Source organism: Halichoerus grypus, unplaced genomic scaffold (genome assembly GCF_964656455.1).
Source record: "Halichoerus grypus unplaced genomic scaffold, mHalGry1.hap1.1 HAP1_SCAFFOLD_162, whole genome shotgun sequence".
In the NCBI taxonomy this organism is placed as follows: Eukaryota; Metazoa; Chordata; class Mammalia; order Carnivora; family Phocidae; genus Halichoerus; species Halichoerus grypus.
In genome coordinates this window covers 1-14,566 of record NW_027555089.1, presented here as the reverse complement: position 1 = coordinate 14,566, position 14,566 = coordinate 1, and the positions used below count along the sequence as shown (strand labels likewise).

The 14,566-nt window shown below is 70.3% G+C and overlaps 8 non-coding genes across 8 annotated transcripts; all 8 read left to right on the top strand.

Moving 5' to 3' along the window:
* Positions 1 to 1,097: 1,097 nt before the first annotated feature.
* On the top strand, positions 1,098 to 1,216 carry LOC144380755 (5S ribosomal RNA). Its single transcript, XR_013444957.1, has one exon. It is a non-coding gene; the product is annotated as a 5S ribosomal RNA (ribosomal RNA).
* Positions 1,217 to 3,005: 1,789 nt separating this feature from the next.
* On the top strand, positions 3,006 to 3,124 carry LOC144380754 (5S ribosomal RNA). Its single transcript, XR_013444956.1, has one exon. It is a non-coding gene; the product is annotated as a 5S ribosomal RNA (ribosomal RNA).
* A 1,774-nt stretch (positions 3,125 to 4,898) lies between these two features.
* LOC144380777 (5S ribosomal RNA) lies at positions 4,899 to 5,017 on the top strand. The gene has a single exon (XR_013444979.1). It is a non-coding gene; the product is annotated as a 5S ribosomal RNA (ribosomal RNA).
* Positions 5,018 to 6,807: 1,790 nt separating this feature from the next.
* On the top strand, positions 6,808 to 6,926 carry LOC144380776 (5S ribosomal RNA). The gene has a single exon (XR_013444978.1). It is a non-coding gene; the product is annotated as a 5S ribosomal RNA (ribosomal RNA).
* Positions 6,927 to 8,702: 1,776 nt separating this feature from the next.
* Positions 8,703 to 8,821, top strand: LOC144380775 (5S ribosomal RNA). The gene has a single exon (XR_013444977.1). It is a non-coding gene; the product is annotated as a 5S ribosomal RNA (ribosomal RNA).
* Positions 8,822 to 10,609: 1,788 nt separating this feature from the next.
* Positions 10,610 to 10,728, top strand: LOC144380764 (5S ribosomal RNA). The gene has a single exon (XR_013444966.1). It is a non-coding gene; the product is annotated as a 5S ribosomal RNA (ribosomal RNA).
* A 1,772-nt stretch (positions 10,729 to 12,500) lies between these two features.
* LOC144380774 (5S ribosomal RNA) lies at positions 12,501 to 12,619 on the top strand. Its single transcript, XR_013444976.1, has one exon. It is a non-coding gene; the product is annotated as a 5S ribosomal RNA (ribosomal RNA).
* Positions 12,620 to 14,409: 1,790 nt separating this feature from the next.
* LOC144380753 (5S ribosomal RNA) lies at positions 14,410 to 14,528 on the top strand. The gene has a single exon (XR_013444955.1). It is a non-coding gene; the product is annotated as a 5S ribosomal RNA (ribosomal RNA).
* Positions 14,529 to 14,566: the final 38 nt, after the last annotated feature.

Genomic DNA, 14,566 nt, shown 5'->3' with positions numbered 1-14,566 from the left:
GGCACCAGAATCCGTGCTTAGTCTCCCTGCAACAGTGAAGCGAAGAGCGAGGCTCGCTCGCTCAGCAAGACGGGGAGAGGGGGGCGCCCTGCACCACGCCCCAAAGCAGCCCCCCAAATAAAGGACGAGGGCAGAGGAGGAATCGCCCACATGCCCCCAGGACCAGAGTGGGTCCAGGGCGGGAACGGGAGCAGAGCGGGTCTCGTGACGCCTTGGCTGCGCATCCTCGCCCCGAGGGGCTCCTCGGCGCCCAAAGCCCACCCAAGCACGACCAGCCTCCCGAGGGCTAGCTGCCTAGCCAACACAGTCTCTTCCTGTGTGTGTGTGTGTGTGTGTGTGTGTGTGTGTGTGGTGTGTGTGTCTGTTTCTGTGGTGTGCACCTGTGGCTCTGTCCCTGTCCGCATCCAGGTCAGCTTCCGCGTCTGTCTGTCTTGGGGCCAGAGCGGGTGTGTGTGTTGGATACTCTGTCTGTGTCTCCCTCTGTGTCTGTCTCTTCCTCTCTGTCTGCATCTCCCTCCGTCCGTGCCTCTGTCTTTCCCCGTGTGTCTGTGCGTCTGTCTATGCCAGCCGGCTTCTCGTGTCCCTCAGTCGGGTCCTCTTGTCGGTGGGTGGGCAGGGGAAGGGTGGCGGAGGAAGGGCGACGGGGTTGGGCTGATGAGGAGGGTCCCTGGGGCCGCCGGTGGCTCCGGGTTGGCTTGGAGCCAGGCGGGGTGGAGAGGCGGAACGGCCTGGTGGCGGGCCTCGCTTGCCCTAGGGCGGCGGGTGGGGCGCCTGGGGTGGGGGGGGCGCGGAGAACACCGCGCGGGCCACGCCCCCCGCGCCCCGACGCTCCCCTTGGCCATCTCGGGAGCCAGGCGGCGGTGGCTGCGACGGCGGCGGCGGCGGCGGCCCCCGGGTCTGGAGAGTATCCGGCCATGAGAGCGCTCGGACTTCCGCGAGTGCGGGGCGCTGGAGGCGCCACGTCCTCTGGGCGGTTTGGCAGGCAGGCAGGTGCAAGGCACAGGGCAGGCGTGGGGCGGTTGGGGGCTGAGGAGGGGCACGGCTGCGGCCGGGAGGCGCAGAGCAGGCTCTTAGGGCGCCCAGCGGCAGCCGCACACGTCTACGGCCATACCACCCTGAACGCGCCCGATCTCGTCTGATCTCGGAAGCTAAGCAGGGTCGGGCCTGGTTAGTACTTGGATGGGAGACCGCCTGGGAATACCGGGTGCTGTAGGCTTTTTTCTTTGCCTTTTCTTTCCGCTTCGGCCTCCCTTCCTCTCCCTTTGCCGCCACCGCCCCCCACCGCCCCTTGCCCAACAAGGCGTCCTCCAGACGCCCCGTGCCCCCCGGCCCCTCGCCACCCGCGCACCGCACCGAGGGTCCCTGTCTCGCAGCTTGTGCCCGCTGCACCGGCAGGCAGCCCCCAGGCCTTCCACCTCACAGCCACCACGCCCACGCACAGCCGATCCAGAGGGGCGGGCTGGGGGAGGTGGGGGCGGGCTGGGTGGGCGGAGGCGGCGGCTTCGGAGGGAGGGAAAGGGGGAGGGCGGCGAGGACCGCCCGCGGGGTTGGGGCGGGGGCAGCGCGGGCGGGACGGCACCCCGTCTCGGGCAGGCGTGCCCTCCCAAGGTCCTGCGCCTCGGGCCCTCATCCCCGGAGCCCCTAGCCATTCCCTTGGGCCGCCCCGAGTGCACAAGCGCACCGGGCAACCGGCCCCGCCTTAGGCCTGGGCCCGCCTCCACCTTGTCCCCAGCAGCCCTGGGCTGCGCTCCCACGCGCGCGGGCATTCCCTTCCTTCCCGCGGAACACCGTCCCTTTGCCCCCAGGCCGGGGGTCCCCGCTCCGTGTGGGCAGGACACAAGATGGCCGGTCGCCCGGGGCCTCCCCCGTTGGCACCCGGGACCACCCGTTGGCACCCGAGTCCGTGCTCAGTCTCCCCGCAACAGCGAAGCGCACAGCGAGGCTCGCTCGCTGGGCAAGGCGGCGGGAGGGGGGCGCCCTGCACCACGCCCCAAAGCGGCCCCCCAAATAAAGGACGAGAGCAGAGGAGGAATCGCCCGCACGCCCCCAGGCCCAGAGTGGGTCCTGGGCGGGAACGGGAGCAGGGCGGGTCTCCTGAGGCCTTGGCTGCGCGTCCTCGGCCCCGAGGGGGCTCCTCGGCGCCCAAAGCCCACCCAAGCACGACCAGCCTCCCGAGGGCTAGCTGCCTAGCCAACACAGTCTCTTCCTGTGTGTGTGTGTGTGTGTGTGTGTGTGTGTGTGTGTGTGTGTGTGTGGTGTGTGTCTGTTTCTGTGGTGTGCACCTGTGGCTCTGTCCCTGTCCGCATCCAGGTCAGGGTCCGCGTCTGTCTGTCTTGGGGCCAGAGCGGGTGTGTGTGTTGGATACTCTGTCTGTGTCTCCCTCTGTGTCTGTCTCTTCCTCTCTGTCTACATCTCCCTCCGTCCGTGCCTCTGTCTTTCCCCGTGTGTCTGTGCGTCTGTCTATGCCAGCCGGCTTCTCGTGTCCCTCAGTCGGGTCCTCTTGTCGGTGGGTGGGCAGGGGAAGGGTGGCGGAGGAAGGGCGACGGGGTTGGGCTGATGAGGAGGGTCCCTGGGGGCGCCGGTGGCTCCGGGTTGGCTTGGAGCCAGGCGGGGTGGAGAGGCAGAAAGGCCTGGTGGCCGGCCTGGCTTGCCCTAGGGCGACGGGTGGGGCGCTGGGGCGGGGGGCGCGGAAAACACCTCAGGGGCCGCGCCCACGGCGCCCCGACGCCTCCCTTTGCCATCTCGGTAGCCAGGAGGCGGCGGTGGCGGCGGCGGCGGCGGCGGTGGCGGCGGCGGCCCCCCGGGACTGGAGAGTCCCCGGCAGGGAGAGCGCCCGGACTTCCACGACTGTGGGGCGCCGGAGGGGCCACGTCCCCTGGGCGGCTGGCAGGCAGGCAGGTGCAAGGCGCAGGGCAGGCGGGGTTCGGGTGGGGGCTGAGGAGGGGCACGGCTGGGCCCGGGAGGCGCAGAGCAGGCTCTTAGGGCGCCCAGCGGCAGCCGCACACGTCTACGGCCATACCACCCTGAACGCGCCCGATCTCGTCTGATCTCGGAAGCTAAGCAGGGTCGGGCCTGGTTAGTACTTGGATGGGAGACCGCCTGGGAATACCGGGTGCTGTAGGCTTTTTTCTTTGCCTTTTCTTTCCCCTTCGGCCTCCCTTCCCATACCTTTACCGCCACAGCACCCCACCCCCTTGCCCAACAAGGCTTCCTCCAAACGCCCCGTGCCCCCCGGCCCCTCGCCAGCCGCGCACCGCACCGCGAGTCCCTGGCCCGCAGCAGGGGCCCCCTGCACGGGCAGGCGGTCTCCAGCCAGCCCTTCCGCCTCCAAGCCACCACGCCCACGCACACCGGATCCAGAGGGGCGGGCTGGGGGTCGATGGGGGCGGGCTGGGTGGGCGAAGGCGACGCCTTCGGAGGGAGGGAAAGCGGGAGGGCGGCGATGACCCTGGCACGGATGGGGCGGGGCCAGCGCGGGCCGGACGGCACCCGCTCTGGGCAGGCGTGTCCTCCCATGGTCCTGCGCCTCGGGCCCTCGTCCCCAGATCCCCTAGCCATTCCACTGGGCCGCCCGGAGTGCACAACCGCACTGGGCAACTGGCCCCACCTTAGGCATAGGCCTGGGCCCGCCTCCACCTTGTCCCCAGCAGCCCTGGGCTGCGCTCCCACCCGCGGGCATTCCCTTCCTTCCCTTGGAACACCGTCCCTTTGCCCCCGTGCCGGGGGTCCCCGCTCCGGGTGGGCAGGACACAAGATGGCCGGTCGCCCGGGGCCTCCCCCGTTGGCACCCGGGACCACCCGTTGGCACCAGAATCCGTGCTTAGTCTCCCTGCAACAGTGAAGCGAAGAGCGAGGCTCGCTCGCTCAGCAAGACGGGGAGAGGGGGGCGCCCTGCACCACGCCCCAAAGCAGCCCCCCAAATAAAGGACGAGGGCAGAGGAGGAATCGCCCACATGCCCCCAGGACCAGAGTGGGTCCTGGGCGGGAACGGGAGCAGAGCGGGTCTCGTGACGCCTTGGCTGCGCATCCTCGCCCCGAGGGGCTCCTCGGCGCCCAAAGCCCACCCAAGCACGACCAGCCTCCCGAGGGCTAGCTGCCTAGCCAACACAGTCTCTTCCTGTGTGTGTGTGTGTGTGTGTGTGTGTGTGTGTGGTGTGTGTGTCTGTTTCTGTGGTGTGCACCTGTGGCTCTGTCCCTGTCCGCATCCAGGTCAGCTTCCGCGTCTGTCTGTCTTGGGGCCAGAGCGGGTGTGTGTGTTGGATACTCTGTCTGTGTCTCCCTCTGTGTCTGTCTCTTCCTCTCTGTCTGCATCTCCCTCCGTCCGTGCCTCTGTCTTTCCCCGTGTGTCTGTGCGTCTGTCTATGCCAGCCGGCTTCTCGTGTCCCTCAGTCGGGTCCTCTTGTCGGTGGGTGGGCAGGGGAAGGGTGGCGGAGGAAGGGCGACGGGGTTGGGCTGATGAGGAGGGTCCCTGGGGCCGCCGGTGGCTCCGGGTTGGCTTGGAGCCAGGCGGGGTGGAGAGGCGGAACGGCCTGGTGGCGGGCCTCGCTTGCCCTAGGGCGGCGGGTGGGGCGCCTGGGGTGGGGGGGGCGCGGAGAACACCGCGCGGGCCACGCCCCCCGCGCCCCGACGCTCCCCTTGGCCATCTCGGGAGCCAGGCGGCGGTGGCTGCGACGGCGGCGGCGGCGGCGGCCCCCGGGTCTGGAGAGTATCCGGCCATGAGAGCGCTCGGACTTCCGCGAGTGCGGGGCGCTGGAGGCGCCACGTCCTCTGGGCGGTTTGGCAGGCAGGCAGGTGCAAGGCACAGGGCAGGCGTGGGGCGGTTGGGGGCTGAGGAGGGGCACGGCTGCGGCCGGGAGGCGCAGAGCAGGCTCTTAGGGCGCCCAGCGGCAGCCGCACACGTCTACGGCCATACCACCCTGAACGCGCCCGATCTCGTCTGATCTCGGAAGCTAAGCAGGGTCGGGCCTGGTTAGTACTTGGATGGGAGACCGCCTGGGAATACCGGGTGCTGTAGGCTTTTTTCTTTGCCTTTTCTTTCCGCTTCGGCCTCCCTTCCTCTCCCTTTGCCGCCACCGCCCCCCACCGCCCCTTGCCCAACAAGGCGTCCTCCAGACGCCCCGTGCCCCCCGGCCCCTCGCCACCCGCGCACCGCACCGAGGGTCCCTGTCTCGCAGCTTGTGCCCGCTGCACCGGCAGGCAGCCCCCAGGCCTTCCACCTCACAGCCACCACGCCCACGCACAGCCGATCCAGAGGGGCGGGCTGGGGGAGGTGGGGGCGGGCTGGGTGGGCGGAGGCGGCGGCTTCGGAGGGAGGGAAAGGGGGAGGGCGGCGAGGACCGCCCGCGGGGTTGGGGCGGGGGCAGCGCGGGCGGGACGGCACCCCGTCTCGGGCAGGCGTGCCCTCCCAAGGTCCTGCGCCTCGGGCCCTCATCCCCGGAGCCCCTAGCCATTCCCTTGGGCCGCCCCGAGTGCACAAGCGCACCGGGCAACCGGCCCCGCCTTAGGCCTGGGCCCGCCTCCACCTTGTCCCCAGCAGCCCTGGGCTGCGCTCCCACGCGCGCGGGCATTCCCTTCCTTCCCGCGGAACACCGTCCCTTTGCCCCCAGGCCGGGGGTCCCCGCTCCGTGTGGGCAGGACACAAGATGGCCGGTCGCCCGGGGCCTCCCCCGTTGGCACCCGGGACCACCCGTTGGCACCCGAGTCCGTGCTCAGTCTCCCCGCAACAGCGAAGCGCACAGCGAGGCTCGCTCGCTGGGCAAGGCGGCGGGAGGGGGGCGCCCTGCACCACGCCCCAAAGCGGCCCCCCAAATAAAGGACGAGAGCAGAGGAGGAATCGCCCGCACGCCCCCAGGCCCAGAGTGGGTCCTGGGCGGGAACGGGAGCAGGGCGGGTCTCCTGAGGCCTTGGCTGCGCGTCCTCGGCCCCGAGGGGGCTCCTCGGCGCCCAAAGCCCACCCAAGCACGACCAGCCTCCCGAGGGCTAGCTGCCTAGCCAACACAGTCTCTTCCTGTGTGTGTGTGTGTGTGTGTGTGTGTGTGTGTGTGTGTGTGTGTGGTGTGTGTCTGTTTCTGTGGTGTGCACCTGTGGCTCTGTCCCTGTCCGCATCCAGGTCAGGGTCCGCGTCTGTCTGTCTTGGGGCCAGAGCGGGTGTGTGTGTTGGATACTCTGTCTGTGTCTCCCTCTGTGTCTGTCTCTTCCTCTCTGTCTACATCTCCCTCCGTCCGTGCCTCTGTCTTTCCCCGTGTGTCTGTGCGTCTGTCTATGCCAGCCGGCTTCTCGTGTCCCTCAGTCGGGTCCTCTTGTCGGTGGGTGGGCAGGGGAAGGGTGGCGGAGGAAGGGCGACGGGGTTGGGCTGATGAGGAGGGTCCCTGGGGGCGCCGGTGGCTCCGGGTTGGCTTGGAGCCAGGCGGGGTGGAGAGGCAGAAAGGCCTGGTGGCCGGCCTGGCTTGCCCTAGGGCGACGGGTGGGGCGCTGGGGCGGGGGGCGCGGAAAACACCTCAGGGGCCGCGCCCACGGCGCCCCGACGCCTCCCTTTGCCATCTCGGTAGCCAGGAGGCGGCGGTGGCGGCGGCGGCGGCGGCGGCGGTGGCGGCGGCGGCCCCCCGGGACTGGAGAGTCCCCGGCAGGGAGAGCGCCCGGACTTCCACGACTGTGGGGCGCCGGAGGGGCCACGTCCCCTGGGCGGCTGGCAGGCAGGCAGGTGCAAGGCGCAGGGCAGGCGGGGTTCGGGTGGGGGCTGAGGAGGGGCACGGCTGGGCCCGGGAGGCGCAGAGCAGGCTCTTAGGGCGCCCAGCGGCAGCCGCACACGTCTACGGCCATACCACCCTGAACGCGCCCGATCTCGTCTGATCTCGGAAGCTAAGCAGGGTCGGGCCTGGTTAGTACTTGGATGGGAGACCGCCTGGGAATACCGGGTGCTGTAGGCTTTTTTCTTTGCCTTTTCTTTCCCCTTCGGCCTCCCTTCCCATACCTTTACCGCCACAGCACCCCACCCCCTTGCCCAACAAGGCTTCCTCCAAACGCCCCGTGCCCCCCGGCCCCTCGCCAGCCGCGCACCGCACCGCGAGTCCCTGGCCCGCAGCAGGGGCCCCCTGCACGGGCAGGCGGTCTCCAGCCAGCCCTTCCGCCTCCAAGCCACCACGCCCACGCACACCGGATCCAGAGGGGCGGGCTGGGGGTCGATGGGGGCGGGCTGGGTGGGCGAAGGCGACGCCTTCGGAGGGAGGGAAAGCGGGAGGGCGGCGATGACCCTGGCACGGATGGGGCGGGGCCAGCGCGGGCCGGACGGCACCCGCTCTGGGCAGGCGTGTCCTCCCATGGTCCTGCGCCTCGGGCCCTCGTCCCCAGATCCCCTAGCCATTCCACTGGGCCGCCCGGAGTGCACAACCGCACTGGGCAACTGGCCCCACCTTAGGCATAGGCCTGGGCCCGCCTCCACCTTGTCCCCAGCAGCCCTGGGCTGCGCTCCCACCCGCGGGCATTCCCTTCCTTCCCTTGGAACACCGTCCCTTTGCCCCCGTGCCGGGGGTCCCCGCTCCGGGTGGGCAGGACACAAGATGGCCGGTCGCCCGGGGCCTCCCCCGTTGGCACCCGGGACCACCCGTTGGCACCAGAATCCGTGCTTAGTCTCCCTGCAACAGTGAAGCGAAGAGCGAGGCTCGCTCGCTCAGCAAGACGGGGAGAGGGGGGCGCCCTGCACCACGCCCCAAAGCAGCCCCCCAAATAAAGGACGAGGGCAGAGGAGGAATCGCCCACATGCCCCCAGGACCAGAGTGGGTCCAGGGCGGGAACGGGAGCAGAGCGGGTCTCGTGACGCCTTGGCTGCGCATCCTCGCCCCGAGGGGCTCCTCGGCGCCCAAAGCCCACCCAAGCACGACCAGCCTCCCGAGGGCTAGCTGCCTAGCCAACACAGTCTCTTCCTGTGTGTGTGTGTGTGTGTGTGTGTGTGTGTGTGTGGTGTGTGTGTCTGTTTCTGTGGTGTGCACCTGTGGCTCTGTCCCTGTCCGCATCCAGGTCAGCTTCCGCGTCTGTCTGTCTTGGGGCCAGAGCGGGTGTGTGTGTTGGATACTCTGTCTGTGTCTCCCTCTGTGTCTGTCTCTTCCTCTCTGTCTGCATCTCCCTCCGTCCGTGCCTCTGTCTTTCCCCGTGTGTCTGTGCGTCTGTCTATGCCAGCCGGCTTCTCGTGTCCCTCAGTCGGGTCCTCTTGTCGGTGGGTGGGCAGGGGAAGGGTGGCGGAGGAAGGGCGACGGGGTTGGGCTGATGAGGAGGGTCCCTGGGGCCGCCGGTGGCTCCGGGTTGGCTTGGAGCCAGGCGGGGTGGAGAGGCGGAACGGCCTGGTGGCGGGCCTCGCTTGCCCTAGGGCGGCGGGTGGGGCGCCTGGGGTGGGGGGGGCGCGGAGAACACCGCGCGGGCCACGCCCCCCGCGCCCCGACGCTCCCCTTGGCCATCTCGGGAGCCAGGCGGCGGTGGCTGCGACGGCGGCGGCGGCGGCGGCCCCCGGGTCTGGAGAGTATCCGGCCATGAGAGCGCTCGGACTTCCGCGAGTGCGGGGCGCTGGAGGCGCCACGTCCTCTGGGCGGTTTGGCAGGCAGGCAGGTGCAAGGCACAGGGCAGGCGTGGGGCGGTTGGGGGCTGAGGAGGGGCACGGCTGCGGCCGGGAGGCGCAGAGCAGGCTCTTAGGGCGCCCAGCGGCAGCCGCACACGTCTACGGCCATACCACCCTGAACGCGCCCGATCTCGTCTGATCTCGGAAGCTAAGCAGGGTCGGGCCTGGTTAGTACTTGGATGGGAGACCGCCTGGGAATACCGGGTGCTGTAGGCTTTTTTCTTTGCCTTTTCTTTCCGCTTCGGCCTCCCTTCCTCTCCCTTTGCCGCCACCGCCCCCCACCGCCCCTTGCCCAACAAGGCGTCCTCCAGACGCCCCGTGCCCCCCGGCCCCTCGCCACCCGCGCACCGCACCGAGGGTCCCTGTCTCGCAGCTTGTGCCCGCTGCACCGGCAGGCAGCCCCCAGGCCTTCCACCTCACAGCCACCACGCCCACGCACAGCCGATCCAGAGGGGCGGGCTGGGGGAGGTGGGGGCGGGCTGGGTGGGCGGAGGCGGCGGCTTCGGAGGGAGGGAAAGGGGGAGGGCGGCGAGGACCGCCCGCGGGGTTGGGGCGGGGGCAGCGCGGGCGGGACGGCACCCCGTCTCGGGCAGGCGTGCCCTCCCAAGGTCCTGCGCCTCGGGCCCTCATCCCCGGAGCCCCTAGCCATTCCCTTGGGCCGCCCCGAGTGCACAAGCGCACCGGGCAACCGGCCCCGCCTTAGGCCTGGGCCCGCCTCCACCTTGTCCCCAGCAGCCCTGGGCTGCGCTCCCACGCGCGCGGGCATTCCCTTCCTTCCCGCGGAACACCGTCCCTTTGCCCCCAGGCCGGGGGTCCCCGCTCCGTGTGGGCAGGACACAAGATGGCCGGTCGCCCGGGGCCTCCCCCGTTGGCACCCGGGACCACCCGTTGGCACCCGAGTCCGTGCTCAGTCTCCCCGCAACAGCGAAGCGCACAGCGAGGCTCGCTCGCTGGGCAAGGCGGCGGGAGGGGGGCGCCCTGCACCACGCCCCAAAGCGGCCCCCCAAATAAAGGACGAGAGCAGAGGAGGAATCGCCCGCACGCCCCCAGGCCCAGAGTGGGTCCTGGGCGGGAACGGGAGCAGGGCGGGTCTCCTGAGGCCTTGGCTGCGCGTCCTCGGCCCCGAGGGGGCTCCTCGGCGCCCAAAGCCCACCCAAGCACGACCAGCCTCCCGAGGGCTAGCTGCCTAGCCAACACAGTCTCTTCCTGTGTGTGTGTGTGTGTGTGTGTGTGTGTGTGTGTGTGTGTGTGGTGTGTGTCTGTTTCTGTGGTGTGCACCTGTGGCTCTGTCCCTGTCCGCATCCAGGTCAGGGTCCGCGTCTGTCTGTCTTGGGGCCAGAGCGGGTGTGTGTGTTGGATACTCTGTCTGTGTCTCCCTCTGTGTCTGTCTCTTCCTCTCTGTCTACATCTCCCTCCGTCCGTGCCTCTGTCTTTCCCCGTGTGTCTGTGCGTCTGTCTATGCCAGCCGGCTTCTCGTGTCCCTCAGTCGGGTCCTCTTGTCGGTGGGTGGGCAGGGGAAGGGTGGCGGAGGAAGGGCGACGGGGTTGGGCTGATGAGGAGGGTCCCTGGGGGCGCCGGTGGCTCCGGGTTGGCTTGGAGCCAGGCGGGGTGGAGAGGCAGAAAGGCCTGGTGGCCGGCCTGGCTTGCCCTAGGGCGACGGGTGGGGCGCTGGGGCGGGGGGCGCGGAAAACACCTCAGGGGCCGCGCCCACGGCGCCCCGACGCCTCCCTTTGCCATCTCGGTAGCCAGGAGGCGGCGGTGGCGGCGGCGGCGGCGGCGGCGGTGGCGGCGGCGGCCCCCCGGGACTGGAGAGTCCCCGGCAGGGAGAGCGCCCGGACTTCCACGACTGTGGGGCGCCGGAGGGGCCACGTCCCCTGGGCGGCTGGCAGGCAGGCAGGTGCAAGGCGCAGGGCAGGCGGGGTTCGGGTGGGGGCTGAGGAGGGGCACGGCTGGGCCCGGGAGGCGCAGAGCAGGCTCTTAGGGCGCCCAGCGGCAGCCGCACACGTCTACGGCCATACCACCCTGAACGCGCCCGATCTCGTCTGATCTCGGAAGCTAAGCAGGGTCGGGCCTGGTTAGTACTTGGATGGGAGACCGCCTGGGAATACCGGGTGCTGTAGGCTTTTTTCTTTGCCTTTTCTTTCCCCTTCGGCCTCCCTTCCCATACCTTTACCGCCACAGCACCCCACCCCCTTGCCCAACAAGGCTTCCTCCAAACGCCCCGTGCCCCCCGGCCCCTCGCCAGCCGCGCACCGCACCGCGAGTCCCTGGCCCGCAGCAGGGGCCCCCTGCACGGGCAGGCGGTCTCCAGCCAGCCCTTCCGCCTCCAAGCCACCACGCCCACGCACACCGGATCCAGAGGGGCGGGCTGGGGGTCGATGGGGGCGGGCTGGGTGGGCGAAGGCGACGCCTTCGGAGGGAGGGAAAGCGGGAGGGCGGCGATGACCCTGGCACGGATGGGGCGGGGCCAGCGCGGGCCGGACGGCACCCGCTCTGGGCAGGCGTGTCCTCCCATGGTCCTGCGCCTCGGGCCCTCGTCCCCAGATCCCCTAGCCATTCCACTGGGCCGCCCGGAGTGCACAACCGCACTGGGCAACTGGCCCCACCTTAGGCATAGGCCTGGGCCCGCCTCCACCTTGTCCCCAGCAGCCCTGGGCTGCGCTCCCACCCGCGGGCATTCCCTTCCTTCCCTTGGAACACCGTCCCTTTGCCCCCGTGCCGGGGGTCCCCGCTCCGGGTGGGCAGGACACAAGATGGCCGGTCGCCCGGGGCCTCCCCCGTTGGCACCCGGGACCACCCGTTGGCACCAGAATCCGTGCTTAGTCTCCCTGCAACAGTGAAGCGAAGAGCGAGGCTCGCTCGCTCAGCAAGACGGGGAGAGGGGGGCGCCCTGCACCACGCCCCAAAGCAGCCCCCCAAATAAAGGACGAGGGCAGAGGAGGAATCGCCCACATGCCCCCAGGACCAGAGTGGGTCCTGGGCGGGAACGGGAGCAGAGCGGGTCTCGTGACGCCTTGGCTGCGCATCCTCGCCCCGAGGGGCTCCTCGGCGCCCAAAGCCCACCCAAGCACGACCAGCCTCCCGAGGGCTAGCTGCCTAGCCAACACAGTCTCTTCCTGTGTGTGTGTGTGTGTGTGTGTGTGTGTGTGGTGTGTGTGTCTGTTTCTGTGGTGTGCACCTGTGGCTCTGTCCCTGTCCGCATCCAGGTCAGCTTCCGCGTCTGTCTGTCTTGGGGCCAGAGCGGGTGTGTGTGTTGGATACTCTGTCTGTGTCTCCCTCTGTGTCTGTCTCTTCCTCTCTGTCTGCATCTCCCTCCGTCCGTGCCTCTGTCTTTCCCCGTGTGTCTGTGCGTCTGTCTATGCCAGCCGGCTTCTCGTGTCCCTCAGTCGGGTCCTCTTGTCGGTGGGTGGGCAGGGGAAGGGTGGCGGAGGAAGGGCGACGGGGTTGGGCTGATGAGGAGGGTCCCTGGGGCCGCCGGTGGCTCCGGGTTGGCTTGGAGCCAGGCGGGGTGGAGAGGCGGAACGGCCTGGTGGCGGGCCTCGCTTGCCCTAGGGCGGCGGGTGGGGCGCCTGGGGTGGGGGGGGCGCGGAGAACACCGCGCGGGCCACGCCCCCCGCGCCCCGACGCTCCCCTTGGCCATCTCGGGAGCCAGGCGGCGGTGGCTGCGACGGCGGCGGCGGCGGCGGCCCCCGGGTCTGGAGAGTATCCGGCCATGAGAGCGCTCGGACTTCCGCGAGTGCGGGGCGCTGGAGGCGCCACGTCCTCTGGGCGGTTTGGCAGGCAGGCAGGTGCAAGGCACAGGGCAGGCGTGGGGCGGTTGGGGGCTGAGGAGGGGCACGGCTGCGGCCGGGAGGCGCAGAGCAGGCTCTTAGGGCGCCCAGCGGCAGCCGCACACGTCTACGGCCATACCACCCTGAACGCGCCCGATCTCGTCTGATCTCGGAAGCTAAGCAGGGTCGGGCCTGGTTAGTACTTGGACGGGAGACCGCCTGGGAATACCGGGTGCTGTAGGCTTTTTTCTTTGCCTTTTCTTTCCGCTTCGGCCTCCCTTCCTCTCCCTTTGCCGCCACCGCCCCCCACCGCCCCTTGCCCAACAAGGCGTCCTCCAGACGCCCCGTGCCCCCCGGCCCCTCGCCACCCGCGCACCGCACCGAGGGTCCCTGTCTCGCAGCTTGTGCCCGCTGCACCGGCAGGCAGCCCCCAGGCCTTCCACCTCACAGCCACCACGCCCACGCACAGCCGATCCAGAGGGGCGGGCTGGGGGAGGTGGGGGCGGGCTGGGTGGGCGGAGGCGGCGGCTTCGGAGGGAGGGAAAGGGGGAGGGCGGCGAGGACCGCCCGCGGGGTTGGGGCGGGGGCAGCGCGGGCGGGACGGCACCCCGTCTCGGGCAGGCGTGCCCTCCCAAGGTCCTGCGCCTCGGGCCCTCATCCCCGGAGCCCCTAGCCATTCCCTTGGGCCGCCCCGAGTGCACAAGCGCACCGGGCAACCGGCCCCGCCTTAGGCCTGGGCCCGCCTCCACCTTGTCCCCAGCAGCCCTGGGCTGCGCTCCCACGCGCGCGGGCATTCCCTTCCTTCCCGCGGAACACCGTCCCTTTGCCCCCAGGCCGGGGGTCCCCGCTCCGTGTGGGCAGGACACAAGATGGCCGGTCGCCCGGGGCCTCCCCCGTTGGCACCCGGGACCACCCGTTGGCACCCGAGTCCGTGCTCAGTCTCCCCGCAACAGCGAAGCGCACAGCGAGGCTCGCTCGCTGGGCAAGGCGGCGGGAGGGGGGCGCCCTGCACCACGCCCCAAAGCGGCCCCCCAAATAAAGGACGAGAGCAGAGGAGGAATCGCCCGCACGCCCCCAGGCCCAGAGTGGGTCCTGGGCGGGAACGGGAGCAGGGCGGGTCTCCTGAGGCCTTGGCTGCGCGTCCTCGGCCCCGAGGGGGCTCCTCGGCGCCCAAAGCCCACCCAAGCACGACCAGCCTCCCGAGGGCTAGCTGCCTAGCCAACACAGTCTCTTCCTGTGTGTGTGTGTGTGTGTGTGTGTGTGTGTGTGTGTGTGTGTGTGGTGTGTGTCTGTTTCTGTGGTGTGCACCTGTGGCTCTGTCCCTGTCCGCATCCAGGTCAGGGTCCGCGTCTGTCTGTCTTGGGGCCAGAGCGGGTGTGTGTGTTGGATACTCTGTCTGTGTCTCCCTCTGTGTCTGTCTCTTCCTCTCTGTCTACATCTCCCTCCGTCCGTGCCTCTGTCTTTCCCCGTGTGTCTGTGCGTCTGTCTATGCCAGCCGGCTTCTCGTGTCCCTCAGTCGGGTCCTCTTGTCGGTGGGTGGGCAGGGGAAGGGTGGCGGAGGAAGGGCGACGGGGTTGGGCTGATGAGGAGGGTCCCTGGGGGCGCCGGTGGCTCCGGGTTGGCTTGGAGCCAGGCGGGGTGGAGAGGCAGAAAGGCCTGGTGGCCGGCCTGGCTTGCCCTAGGGCGACGGGTGGGGCGCTGGGGCGGGGGGCGCGGAAAACACCTCAGGGGCCGCGCCCACGGCGCCCCGACGCCTCCCTTTGCCATCTCGGTAGCCAGGAGGCGGCGGTGGCGGCGGCGGCGGCGGCGGCGGTGGCGGCGGCGGCCCCCCGGGACTGGAGAGTCCCCGGCAGGGAGAGCGCCCGGACTTCCACGACTGTGGGGCGCCGGAGGGGCCACGTCCCCTGGGCGGCTGGCAGGCAGGCAGGTGCAAGGCGCAGGGCAGGCGGGGTTCGGGTGGGGGCTGAGGAGGGGCACGGCTGGGCCCGGGAGGCGCAGAGCAGGCTCTTAGGGCGCCCAGCGGCAGCCGCACACGTCTACGGCCATACCACCCTGAACGCGCCCGATCTCGTCTGATCTCGGAAGCTAAGCAGGGTCGGGCCTGGTTAGTACTTGGATGGGAGACCGCCTGGGAATACCGGGTGCTGTAGGCTTTTTTCTTTGCCTTTTCTTTCCCCTTCGGCCTCCCTTC